This window comes from Podarcis vaucheri, assembly GCF_965113315.1.
Source record: "Podarcis vaucheri genome assembly, chromosome: 10".
Taxonomy (NCBI): domain Eukaryota; kingdom Metazoa; phylum Chordata; class Lepidosauria; order Squamata; family Lacertidae; genus Podarcis; species Podarcis vaucheri.
The window spans coordinates 44,926,233-44,940,234 of NC_138748.1; the positions used below are offsets into that span (position 1 = coordinate 44,926,233).

Here is a 14,002-nt window from a genome sequence, read left to right on the forward strand (position 1 = left end):
TATCCTCGCTTGAACTCCAGTGAGGAAGGATGGTATATTAATAAGTCAATCTTCACACACCTACACAGTGCTTCAACGTTATTGCACTGGTATAGTTATACCTGTAACTCCAGGGAAGTATCCCTGCAATAAGAGTGGCTTCAAGTTCACAGCGCCAGCCTACAGCATCTCTTTGTACACCCATCATAAACATTTGTTTAGTGCAGTATATTTTATTTTGTTGTAATCACATTTTTTTTAATGTTATAATATAAAGGTAAAGGTAAGGTAAAGGTACCCCTGCCCGTACGGGCCAGTCTTGACAGACTCTAGGGTTGTGCGCGCATCTCTCTAGAGGCCGGGAGCCAGTGCTGTCCGCAGACACTTCTGGGTCACGTGGCCAGGGTGACGAAGCTGCTCTGGTGACCCGGCACCAGAGCAGCACACGGAAACGCCGTTTACCTTCCCGCTATAAAGTGGCATCTATTTATCTACTTGCACTTAAGGGTGCTTTCAGACTGCTAGGTGGGCAGGAGCTGGGACCAAACGACGGGAGCTTACCCCGCCACGGGGATTCAAACCGCCGACCATGCGATCGGCAAGTCCTAGGCGCTGAGGTTTTACCCACAGCGCCACCCGCGTCCCTTATAATGTTATAATATACTACACTAAAATTGCAATTCTGACCACACTTAGAAAGAAAGGAAAGAGTTCCATTGGGTTCCATGCCATAGGATTGGGTTATAAGTTACCTTACTTTCTTTGTCAGAATGTTAGCTTTCCTTTGTATCCTACCGATGAAGAGATGATATAATTCAGACAATTCTATAGTACAGGCAACAACCAATTTATGCACCCGAACCTGGAAGTGACTTTAAAAATGGCTCTAAAAGGGCATGAAAACAGCACCTAGCAATCCCACGAGTTTGTAAGTGCAATCCCAGGAGTCCTTGCACCAATTGTTGAGGCTTGGGGAGAGTTGGTGTTTGAGCAAGGAGGTTTGGAGGGAGCGATTGTGGTGAAATTTGGTGTCTGATAAGTGCTACTGTTTTTTTAAAGGGGTTTTCAAGGGTTTCTAAAAGTTTAGAGGGTGCTTGCAGGTTTCCCCCAATGGTGTTTCAAATATACGCAATTTCACTTAAATGTGCGGTGTCTCGGAATGCAACTCCTACGTAAATGGAGAGTTGCCTTTATACTTTTTTTTTCTCAGACCACGCAGAGATCTGCTTCTCTGGTTTGCGGCTAGTCGGAAGTAAACCAGGCTACATCTTGCAGTCTACTTTGAGTTCAGATTATAGATATCAAAGTGCATGTCATGTGCATGTTGCATTATCAGTGAACTATGGTGGATATAAATTCTCCTTTAAAAAAATGTCAGCTGAGCCCATTTCCTATTGCATATATTCCAAAGAGTTCTGTATCTGAATACAAACATAATAAGTGCTGTTCATTTATTTACTTTATAGGTTGGTATCTAAGTAAAAATGTCCAGGTTAGTTAATGGCAAGAAATAATTTGTCCCACTGTGGCTAAAGAGTAATGGGAAGAATAAACCTTTCAAATGTTGCCTCCCCTTTTTATGCCAAGACATATACTACTATTGTTTACAATCACTGTGTGAACCATTCATTAAGCTTCATGGCTATTCCGGTCCTATTCAAGCAAACATGTATGAACTGACAAAGCACCTGCAAGCGAACACCATGAATATATTGTTTTTAAGCATCCAAAAGTATGCAGGATGGTTAATGAAGGCAAGTAAAGGCACAGTCTCTGCCCCTGAGGAGCATACAGTTGTCATTGAAACATGGTATAGCAATGAATACACCAACAGAATGGGGTCTGCTGTGGAGCAGAATAAGTCTTTGAGACATCATCAGTACACCATTGACACTGTAAGCTTACATAGTGTGATGCACACTCAGTTCAAGGGTTCACCTAAATTAAGGCAAGACGTGGATCTCTGAGCAACCCATAGACATGCCTGCAGGTAATCTTCAGGGAGAACACATTTGCTCACACGCACAAATTGTGGTCTCCTTTAGAGGAAGAGGTGGGATTTAATAAAACAATTTGTACACAAGTCAACTTCTTGGAGCAGAGATAGGCACAGTTGCTTCAATCATGTGACAAGAGCTCAAATATGTTCAGATCTGTTTCACATTATTTCCAAATGCACTATTTATATATACCGTACATGATCTAGGATTGGTTTGACCACCACCATATCTGAATGACTCAAAAGCTGTCCTCTAAATTAAACAAATGGCAGCCTTCCTCTAAGTTGTTGGACAATGACTCCCATTATCCCTGACCTTTGCCATGCTCTCTAGGGCTGACGAGAACAGGAGTCCAACAAAATATGTAGGGCACCAGGTTAGCTCCATCTACACCGTAAAGTTGGGTTGCTGCCTCATAGACTTTCTTGGAGAAGTCCATGAAGTGAACTTGCACAGAACCAAGTGCGTGCTGCAGGCCCCATTCTCTTGCTGTCCTCATCTGGAGAGTTACTATCACAGAACAACTTTACATTATTTCAGCTTCTCTGCATGTCCTGCAATCTACTGCATTTCTTTTGCAAGCTATCCTTCCTACATTGGTTGTAGAGCCTCAACACAGCATCTCTCCTTTCCCAATGTAGCCCAATTCCCATCCATTCACTCATCAGCCAATTATTTCTGTGACACCTTAGCCACCCACATTCCCTACTTTTTTATTGGACTCAGTTCTCTGCAGGGAATAGTGGGGTAGAGAACATTTTTCAGCCTGAAGGCCACATTTTCTCATGGGCAACCTTCTTGGAGGTGCATGTCAGTGGTGGCTGTGGCATCAAATTATTATTATTATTATTATTATTATTAGCCTGCCCATCTGCCTGGGCTGCCCCAGCCACTCTGGACAGCTTCGAACATAATAAAAACACAGCAAAACGTTGAGCATTAAAAACTTCCCCATACAGAGATGTCTTTGGAGAGTTGTGTAGTTGTTTATCTGTTTGCATTTGATGTGAGGGCATTGCCCGGGTTGGGTGCCATTACTGAGAAGACCCTCTGCCTAGTTTCCTGTGACTCTTAGCTCTGTACAGTAGGCTACAGTCCAGTCATGCAAAAGTCAGAGGTATCTGCATGTACAATTCCTCATCCAGGCAAGCAAGGGGCATGATTACAGTTCAAAGACACATTCCAACCAAGCAAAAGAACTGGAGGAAGGTGCAGTGAAAGGCTAGTGAAAGGTGTGGTCAAATAGCAAGGCCTGGAGGGCTGCAGTTGACCCCAGGCCCGAGGTTTCCCACCCCTGGTGTACTGGGACTAGGTCTGTGCCAGCTCAGTGTTGTTCAGTTTTGGATGTTTTCCTCCACTCCCTTGCACTGGGCTCAATAAATCCCAAGAACACACCCTGTTTTTGCATCTATGGCACAAACAGCAACTGACAATCCTGCAAAGATGGGAGGGGATGCAAAAATCTTTAGAATTTACCCAGTGACTCCTCAGTAGGATAGATTCAAGTGAGGTAGTGGATGTGGGAAATCCCCTCTCTTTAAAACCAAATTGATACAACTCCTCCTCCTTCATTAGAGTCAGCCCCCATGTGATGGAAAGGGAGTGAGTGGGTGTGCAGCCTTCCTTCCCCTGGCTGTCCCATTGTTATCCGGGCCATAAAGGGAAGCGGTTGGAGATGTGGGCTGCACTGCGGTTGTATAGACGCAGCCGGTTGTATTTCTTCCCAAAGCAGTAAACATTTGTCTTTCCTTGATGGATCGTGTAATCTAGGTTTGAAAGGAAACGTGTCCCCGTGCCATTTGGCCCAATCCTACTTGGCGTACTCATCCCTCGGCACGTACAGGCACATGCTCGCACATACGCATTGTCACTTGGATCTGGGATTAGGTTGCAGAAATTCCATCCCCTGACAAGACATGTATCCCCTTGCAGAGGACAGCACCTGCCTGCTAGGAAATCCCTGTATGCTGGAGGAGCAGACAAAGTACCAGAGCAATTAAGAGTGTGTGAAGGTTGCTCAGATGAGGCGGCACCCGAAACAGCAAAGCAGAGTGTACATGTGTCTTCCTCTCCATCAGCTGATGTGTGGGACTAGGAGAGAATGACGTTTCCAAGACTCACCAAAAGTGCATCATGCTGATGGGGGAAATCCCTCCAGTTTGCATTCATCTGAAGACCTGCCATTGTATGAAGGATAGCTGGGAGTAAATGTCCTCTGGTCATCTTGGTTGGTGAGGACCGAGGGTTAAAATGTCAAAGGTGAACCAAGCGAGAAAGAAAATGCAAACGGAAGAATTCTTATTTTACAAGGCCATCGTTAAAATGGCATTTCTCTCTTCATGAAGAACAGACTTCTTCAGAGAGAGGATTTCACTGACATATGAAAGAGAGATAGCTTGCCAGGTTCGCAGAGGTGACCACCCATTGCTGGGTATGGCAACAGAAGGGTTAAAAGGCATTTCCCCCAAATGCGGAAGCCATGGCCTTTGGGGGTTAAGTCATCTTGTGTATCTCTTGCTAGGTTCTGCTGGGACTCGTTGAGGTTACTCCATGCTGAGGAATGTCACGGTGCTTCCCCACCACCACCCCAAGCACAATTTTGAGAAATAACATCTTCAAAAAAAGTTTAAAAAGCTGCTTCGCTCTTCCAGTCCTCCAGGTGTGCAGAATGCACCCCACCCTGGTATAGCACAGAGCTGCAGCAGTTAATCACTTGTAAGGCAGCACAGGTTTCCAAAAGCTCGGCTGGGACCTTGTGGGTGGGCTTTCAGGTTGGCAAAAGTGAGGGTATCAACCTGGCATTGCCTGGATCACATTTTCCAGATTGGCAGTTTAGGGTTCCCCCTCCCACTCACTCCACGCTATCATTTTGTTTCCTATGAGGAAATGTTTTGGCTTAAAGAGAATCCACTCTTTTCCAAAATATAGCAGGAAGATATAGTAGCTCAAGGGACAGGTTGAACTGCAAAGCTGGGAGCTTGGATCTGTTTAGAGGTGAACTAAACTGCCTTAAGGGAGAAGAGGAGCCAGTGCCAAGAGGGCATGTATGGCTTTTGTCTCTCTTTCAGTTCCTTAATGAGGTGGGCCAGGAGGAGTTCCTTGATTTGCTCTTATTTCATGGAGCAAAAGAAACAAACTGGGAGCAAGGGAAGGTGTTAGAGTTTTCCCCTGCAGTTTGCAAACCAGAAGGTGACCTTTTCAATCTCATCTTCCATGACACTGGCCTGACACTCTAGATACTCAGAATGACTTTTCAAATAAAACGGAACGCAGACATGCACTTGGTGTTCCTCTCTGAGCCTTGAGAAGTTCTTCCTTCTGCTACCACCCCCAGACTCCAGTTTCACAATCTTTGTTTCCTTGGGGCCATGATGTCAGGATGAAATATATTTCCGGCCGGAACCTCAGAATAACCATGAGGAACTACTGAGCTGTAATGGGGCTGCTGTGGGGAACGTTGTAGAGCTGCATAGCTCATGCCTGCCTTTTTTCTGGGAACTTCCCAGGACTTTGCAGCACTCCCACATTCATATGGATTTGGCAAAAAGGTGTGGCTCCTAAGCCTTCCCTTGATCACAGTCTATTATATCATGCCTGCAGGGTACTAAACTGGCTGCCTTTTCCATTCCTACCTTCACAGACTTCATTAGATATGGTCCATGACACTAAAAATGTCAAGGAGGGGGGGAAGTGATTCTGTGTTGGCCCTACTGTTTGATAGAATGAAGCAGCTGCCTTGGGCAGCTGATTTCGGATGTCATTAAAAGACAACAAATTTAATTTATTATTGGTGTATTTTACTGCCAGGAAGGGAGATGCTTGGAAGATTTTCTGCCTTGAGTTCCAAAATATTTTGGGTGGCCTTGGGTACTACTCACCTTGGGGGGGGACTACTCTTAAGGCTAAAAGACCAGTAGATGTTGTAGAACAGCAGTGGTTGAAATAATCCAAAGCTATGTGACTCTTTTAGAACTTGGGAAACCAAGATAATCTCTGATTATGATTTTAGATAGGACTGAATTGCACAGATTAGTTGGCAACAAAGAGGGAAGGAAAATAGTCCAAATTTGGAACTTAGCTGCTAAGCAGTCCAAAAGTGCATGGCTCCAGAGTCCTGTTGAGAAACAGAAGGGAATATGCAATGTGTCCCCTGTGATTGGCAGACATTGCAAACTTTGGGACAGGCCTGGATATAGATCAATACTAAGAGTCTGGTCTGCTGTAAGGGTCGGTCTTGCCATGAAGGAGGGTGAAGTGATCTGCTTCTGGTAAGCACCATTGTCAAGGATTGCAGAGACAAGGCAACAGCTCAGCCGTACAGCGTTTGTTTTGCATGCAGAAGGTCTAAAGTTCAATCCCAAACAGCTCCAGGTAGGACCAGGAAAAGCACTTGAGATGCACTCCTGTGCCACTGTTCTCTTGCACTAGGTGAGGTGATGCAGGCAGCAGCAGGCACACGGTTGCTGAATTTAAGCAGGCTGATGAATGGTGCTGGCAGTGGGAAAGCAGAATGACAGGCATCAGCACTGGCAAGTGTCTCTGGCAGGCTTCAAGGGAAACAGATATGCTTTGGGAGGGGGCAGTGAATAGAAGATGTGGGCCGGTGAAAGTATAGGCAGCATAATCCTAGGCAGGCCCATGGTGGTTGTTTTTTAAGGGAAGGGAAGAGGCAGAAGAGCTGGGGTCCAGATCCAAAAGACCCAGTGCTCAGCCTCCCTGAGCCACCCACTGACAACACGCCCAATGCAGGCTTTATAATATTTTAAAGTCTGAATTGGGAGTGTTGTTAGGGGGTGGCTTAGGGAGGCCAAGCACTGTGGTGGAAGGGAGAGGGAGAAAGGAGAGATACTGGTAGATGAAGGTGGGAACTGGTGTCCAAATGGTGCAGTAAGACTTTTCAAAGTGTTGCCTTCAACATGGCTGGGGGCATGTGGGCTTTGCTTCAGACAGCAGAATGGCTTGGACCAGCACTGCCTGATGCTCTAAGCAGGGCAGCAGAACAGAAACTCTCTTTCAAGACTTCATCCCTTTCTCAAATGCTCAGATCAAGAAGTTTATTGCAGGAACTACCTCGGGTTGTAGAACACACGCTCCGCATCTGGTTCCTGGCATTGTCTTCTGCCCAGCCCTCACAAGCAAAGTCCATGAGCCGCTGTTGAAAAAGTGTGTATGTGTGCTCTTGTACTGGCTGTGTGGCTGCTGCCTTGTGACTAGCGACCATAATAAGGCTGTGCCTGCCAGTACATACTGTCCACTGGGGAAACCATAAGAAGGGAAGGCAAGGCAGACAAAGAGATATAAAAATCACTGGGCTAGGAATTTGCAGCCTTGCAGCAATGCAAGGCCAGCCAGGAGGCACTTGATAGCCAGCCAGGCAAGAGTCTTCTTTGATCCACAGAGCAGTTAAAAGGAGATCATTAACCTGTTCTGGGCATATACCTTTCCAAAAGCAGAGAAGAAAGTAACTCCAGCTATCCTGATTGGCTCATGGACAGGCTCTGCCTCCTTGTTGCCATTCCACCTTTCTCCCAGCTAATTCACAGACTCATGTGCATGAGTGGATTGTTCATTGTTTGCACTGGGCACCTTTCCTTATCAGGCTTATGAATGTCTGCTTGTCTGGAACCTGTATGTATAATTGCCTGCCCACAGCGCCTCTTCTAAACTGGGCTCTGTGTCATCAGCTTACTGGGACAGTTTGAAATAAACCAGTTTCCTGTTGATAAGTGTAGAAAGCAGTAAAAGAAGCACCTTAATTCACACATGGAGGCCTTCTGTGCAGACGCACACTCTTGCAGCCCAATCCGAATCACGTTTACTGGGAAAGTACACCTGAGCTCAATGGTACTTTTTGCTAAACAAGTCTTCATAGAGCTTCAGCCTTCAGAACTGATCCAAAGAGAGAATAAAGAGTCTTTGTGGCCCAAGCCCCTCTGTGAGACAGAGGATAATGTACTTTACAAGCTGGGTGTGTTGACATGCTTTGGTCCTACTGATAACATCTCTGACAAGAAAAACTTGGCACCTAAACCCACCTCTCTGAACAGGGAGTGGAGCTCTAATTCATGTAATCAGTTCTTTTGCATGTTGGCCTCTCATGATCTTCTTTTGCAATTCCTCCAGTAGAGCTTTGATCCATAAACATCCATCCAATTTTCCTTCCTCCCCTGTTCTCACAGGAGCGTATTGCACTTCTCAGTAGCCCTTCAGCATTTGCTCATGTCTCGGAGGTTCCTGAGTTTAAAATAAAGTTCTATATTCCATGTATTAAGTATCAAGAAGCGCCGGAGTCATCCAAGTAATTGCTCTATTAAGTCACAACTGCTTTTCCTGGCAGGTGCAACACTTTCTACATGTTTCTGTTTATCTGTTTTCCCTGGTTAAGCACACCAATACAGTTCTTGGGGTGTTGAGGGCAGGATATGCAGTATTTCACCATGATATCACTCATGCTATTTCCCCCAGCTACTGATTCCGGAGGGAGATGTGTGTTCTCTGGACATATCTGCCCCACTGCCAACTGGCTTAACAGTTATTCTCTTTCCCCTGGGGAGTCTTAGGAACTGTGGGCTTTTCTGCAGGACCAGAGATTTCCTACAGAAAATTCTCAGTACCTTACTCCCTGGGTTCTTTTGTGGGAAGCCAGGATGGTTTAACTTGCTCATAAGTGAGGGCTGGCTCTTCATTGCCATGACCCTCCTGCAGATATAGATAACACAAACAAACCCACAAATATGCAGCAAATTGTCTGACTTACTAGCATAATCCCAAAAATAGATACATGTTCATTATCTCCTCACCATTACAAAGCTTCCTAGTCTTAGGGTCAAAATAATAATAATAATAATAATAAATTTTATTTATATCCCGCCCTCCCCAGCCGAAGCCGGGCTCAGGGCGGCTAACAACAATAAAACAGTACAAAGGTACAACACAAACAACATTCTAAAATCATTCATTATAAAAATTAATTAATTCAAGCCACTAGCAACCATTGGGCCAGAGCTCTGCGAAGATTGCCGAGGGAGGGAGTCAGGCTGTGCCCTGGCCAAAGGCCTGGTGGAACAGCTCTGTCTTGCAGGCCCTGCGGAAGGATGTCAAGTCCCGCAGGGCCCTGGTCTCTTGTGACAGAGTGTTCCACCAGATCGGAGCCACAGCCGAAAAAGCCCTGGCTCTAGTTGAGGCCAGCCTAACTTCTCTGTGGCCTGGGACCTTCAAGATGTTTTTATTTGAAGACCGTAGGTTTCTCTGTGGGGCATACCAGGAGAGGCGGTCCCGTAGGTACGAGGGTCCTAGGCCATATAGGGCTTTAAAGGTTAAAACCAGCACCTTAAACCTGATCCTGTACTCCACCGGGAGCCAGTGCAGCTGGTATAGCACCGGGTGAATGTGATCTCGCAGCGAAGACCTCGTAAGGAGTCTCGCTGCAGCATTCTGCACCCGCTGGAGTTTCTGGGTCAGTCTCAAGGGCAGCCCCACGTAGAGCGAGTTACAATAATCCAGTCTGGAGGTGACCGTCGCGTGGATCACAGTGGCTAGGTCAGGGCGAGAGAGGTAAGGAGCCAACTGCTTAGCTTGGCGGAGATGGAAAAATGCCGCCTTTGTTATAGCTGCAATCTGCGCCTCCATGGAAAGGGAGGTGTCGAAGATTACACCCAAACTCTTAACGGACGGTGCTGGCACTAATTGCGCCCCCGCAAGAGATGGGAGTTGCCCCCCCAATCCCATATCGCCCCGTCCCAGCCACAGGACCTCTGTCTTCGAAGGATTTAGCTTCAACCGGCTCCCACGTAACCATCCAGCCACAGCTTCCAAACATCTGGTCAGTGTGTCTGGGGCCGAGTCAGGATGGCCATCCATCAACAGATAGAGTTGGGTGTCATCGGCATACTGATGACAACCCAGCCCAAAACTCCGAACAAGCTGGGCGAGGGGGCGCATAAAGATGTTGAAAAGCATCGGGGAGAGTATCGCGCCCTGAGGTACTCCACACACCAAGGAGTGGCGCGATGACAATTCCCCCCCAAGCGCCACCCTCTGTCCCCGACCAGAGAGAAACGAGCGCAGCCATTGAAGGACTGTGCCCTGGATCCCCACGTCGGCAAGGCGGTGGTCCAAAAGTTCGTGATCGACCATGTCGAAAGCTGCTGATAGATCTAGAAGAATCAGCAGCCCTGACCCGCCTCGATCCAGCTGTCTACGAAGGTCATCTGTTAGGGCGACCAGAGCCGTCTCGGTCCCATGGCCAGCGCGGAAGCCAGACTGGAATGGATCCAGAGCCAATGTTTCATCCAGAAACCCACCAAGCTGTTCAGCAACCGCTCTCTCAATCACCTTACCCAGGAACGGAAGATTCGAAACCGGGCGGTAATTGGATAGATCTAAAGGATCTAATGATGTTTTCTTTAAGAGCGGGCGCACCACTGCCTCCTTCAGTTCCCCTGGGAATGTCCCCGTGCCAAGGGACAAATTGATGATATTCCCCAGGGGGGCCCGCACCTCGTCTGGACACGCTCTAATCAGCCAAGACGGGCACGGGTCGAGAGGACAAGTGGTGGGCTTTCCAGCTCGGAGGAGTCTGTCCACATCGGCTGGGGATATCTGGTCGAAGTGGTCCAGTACTGGACCCGAGGACAGTCGAGGGGCCTCCAGTTCCTTTATTGTATCCAAATTGGCAGGGAGGTCATGGCGGAGCGACAAGACCTTCTCCGCAAAAAAGCTCGCAAATGCCTCACAGCCATGTGTCAATTTGTTATTTAAATTTGGCTGTCCCTCAAGGGACGTTAAAGACCTAATAATACTAAATAATTGCGCTGGGCGAGAGCTAGCGGATGCAATGGAGGCCGAGAAGTATGACTTCTTAGCAGCCTTCACCGCCATCTCGTAGGTTTTCATAAAAGCCCTATAAGATGTTCTTGAGGCTCCGTCACGGGCACCCCGCCATACTCGCTCTAGCCGTCTGAGGTCCCGCTTCATTTTCCGAAGCTCCTCGGTAAACCAGGGAGCCCGGTTTCTGCGGGGTCGCAGAGGGCGCTTAGGTGCGATCTCATCGATGGCTGCCAGGAGCTGGGCATTCCAGCCCTCAACAAGCTCAGTCAATGAGTCGCCAGGGGGAGCAAGGTCCCGCAAGGCTTGGCGGAATCTCTCGGGGTCCATCAGCCTCTGCGGGCGAGCCCAAATTGGCTCGCCACCTAAGCAGGGTGGGGGTGGAAAGTCAATCCTGGCTTTCAGAGCGTAGTGATCAGACCATGGCACCTTCGTCGGAGGAGACATGATCACATCTATACCGACGCCAAAGATCAAATCCAGCGTGTGGCCTGCTTGATGTGTGGGGCCCGAAACAAACTGGGAGAGCCCTAGTGTCGCCATGGAAGACACCAGGTCCAGAGCCTGTGAGGAGGGAGTGGCATCGGCATGGATGTTGAAGTCCCCCAATACCAATAGGTTAGGGAACTCCAAGGCCCAGCCGGCCACCGCCTCCAGCAGGCCTGACAGGGTGGCTGCTGGTGCGCTAGGTGGCCGGTACACCAGCCAGACAGCCAAGCTCTCCTCGGAGCCCCACACTAGGCCAACACATTCGATGCCGGGGATCGATGGCGATGGTAGAGCCCTGAAAGGACAATCTTCCCGGATTAATAATGCCACCCCTCCCCCCCGGCCCACAGTCCGCGACTGGTGGAGGACAGAGAAACCCGGGGGCGCCATCTCTCGTAAGGTAACTGTCTCCTAAGTTGTTCAGGTGATGGTCGTCCGCCATCACCTTGTTTGTCAGCCTGCCATATACTTGTTGTTGTTGGTGTGTGTGTGTGTGTGTGTGTGTGTGTGTGTTTGTGTGTGGTGTCATTTTTCATGGTTGTGTGGGGATTTGATCCCTGATCTCCCAGGCCCTAGTTCAACACTCTGCTAGGTAAATAAAAGGTAAATAACCCTTGGATGGTTAAGTCCAGTCAAAGGTGACTATGGGGTGCGGCGCTCATCTCGCTTTTCAGGCCAAGGGAGCCGGTGTTTGTCCACAGACAGCTTTCTGGGTCATCTGGCCAGCATGACTAAACTGCTTCTGGTGCAATGGGATACTGCAGCAGAAACCAGAGCGCATGGAAGCGTCGTTTACCTTCCCGCTGCAAAAGTACCTATTTATCTACTTGCACTGGTGTGCTTTCGAACTGCTACACCACACTGGTCTTGATAGTATCTCAATAGTACTCATTGCTTTTTTTAAAAGTTCCCTTTTCTGGAGATTCTGCTGTCAATGTTGACCTGATCCCACTGAAAAGAGGGAAACCCTCCCCACGACCCTTCCAGCTAATGTGAAGCCCTTAACATACTTCTGTTGCACCTTAAAGCTGCATAATAATTCAGTCTGCATAACTCTGGTACATAGAAGAATATGCAGTCTCAAATGCTTGGCAATCCAACCATGACTTGAATGTGGTCAGAAGTTGTGTGTGCGTGTGCGCGCACGCGCATGTGCACGCTTGTGTATCATAGAAAAGTGTAAAGTTCAATGTTTGTGAAAGACCCTGGGGTACTTTGCACATGCAAACAAGTGTTTGTTGATCCAGGCTTGTTATTTGGAATACTTCTGGTCTCTGTGAAGTTGGAAGAGGTCTGTGAAGGATCATGCCTGATATACCTGATTTCTGTTCTCTTCCAGACCTGATGTTATATGTATCCCTGATCATACAGGCAAGCCATGGGAAAGTAGTCTTGGGCTGGGAATATGGTTGTATCCAAATAAACACCATACAATTGTTGTATTTCATGATTCTGTGGAGTTCAATTTTGAACCGCAAAGTACTGTGCAAAATCTGTTTAATCCACATTGTATGTCCCTCCAGACTGCAGCAACAAAACCATGCAATTCACATCCCAGTTCAACAGTTGTAGCACAATCCCCCCTGCCCCCGTCACAAAAGACAATAGGGAGCACAATGAGCCATGAAGAAACATTTATGGAGCAGTATTTTTCCTTATTGTTTCTGCAGTTAGGCTTTAACTAGAGCTGATGCAATATTAGGCAACCAGGGTTGGGCTTTTAACTTTAGGGGAGGCATGGATGACCCTATCATTTAATAAAAGGTTGCAGTTAATTTACTGCATATTTTAATGAAAAACTGTTACTTTGATAGCAAAAAGAAAAGAGTTCAGTTCAATGGAAAAGCACAGGCTTGCAAAAGGACTTGGGATCAATTCCCAAAAAGACACCTGTCTGAAACTTTGGGTAGCTGCTGCCAGTCAATGTACAGACCTGAGCGATTAATGATCTGGCTGTACATAAGGAAAGTTTCTATGGATACAGAGGGTTATATCTGACTGAATGATAGAGTAGAAACACTGGAATAAGCTAGTCATAACAAAAATCTATTCATTTCAATGGGTCCACTCTGAATATGGCTTAAATCAGATACAACCCAGAGCGTTTTATTTCACAATGGCCACAATCCACCAGTACAAGCCCTAACTGAAATTAATGGGACCCAGTGAAAAGCACTTCCATGTTCTTGCATAGCTCCTGTTCATTTCACTTTGAGCTTGTGCAGGAGAACCTCATGGTGAATTGTGTCCAGTGTATTTGAAGAGGCTACATGTGCAAACAAATGTTGGGGGAGGGATTGAATTGCCCCCCATTCATCATAACTTTACTTGTGTTTCAACTCACGGATTCCAAAAGTCTGCCCTGGAGATTTTTGTGTGCTTATGTGTGTGTAACAACATCTTGGCAAACACTTGGCACAATTGTAACTGAATACTGGATCGATGTAGGTAATCTCTCCTTGAAAACCTAGATCAATTACCCGTGTCCATCCCCTGCTTAATCTCCTTCTTGCCTAATCCCTGCTGCAAAGTTACTGAATACACAAAGTACAGAATTAGCATATCTCATGTTGGCCTCATGCGGATTTCCGTTTTGTGCTATGTGAACTATCTCAAGTTGTGAATGTGACCCATATGCTTTTGGTGTCTGCCCCACACATAACATTTGTTCTACAGAACATATCTGTTCTATATGGAGATCCAATATA

At 47.1% G+C, this 14,002-nt stretch overlaps 1 protein-coding gene across 4 annotated transcripts in view; it reads left to right on the top strand.

The window, feature by feature from the left end:
• PDGFB (platelet derived growth factor subunit B) overlaps window positions 1-14,002 on the top strand; it is a 49,418-nt gene that overhangs the window by 17,729 nt on the left and 17,687 nt on the right. The gene's annotated exons all lie outside the window — the stretch shown is intronic.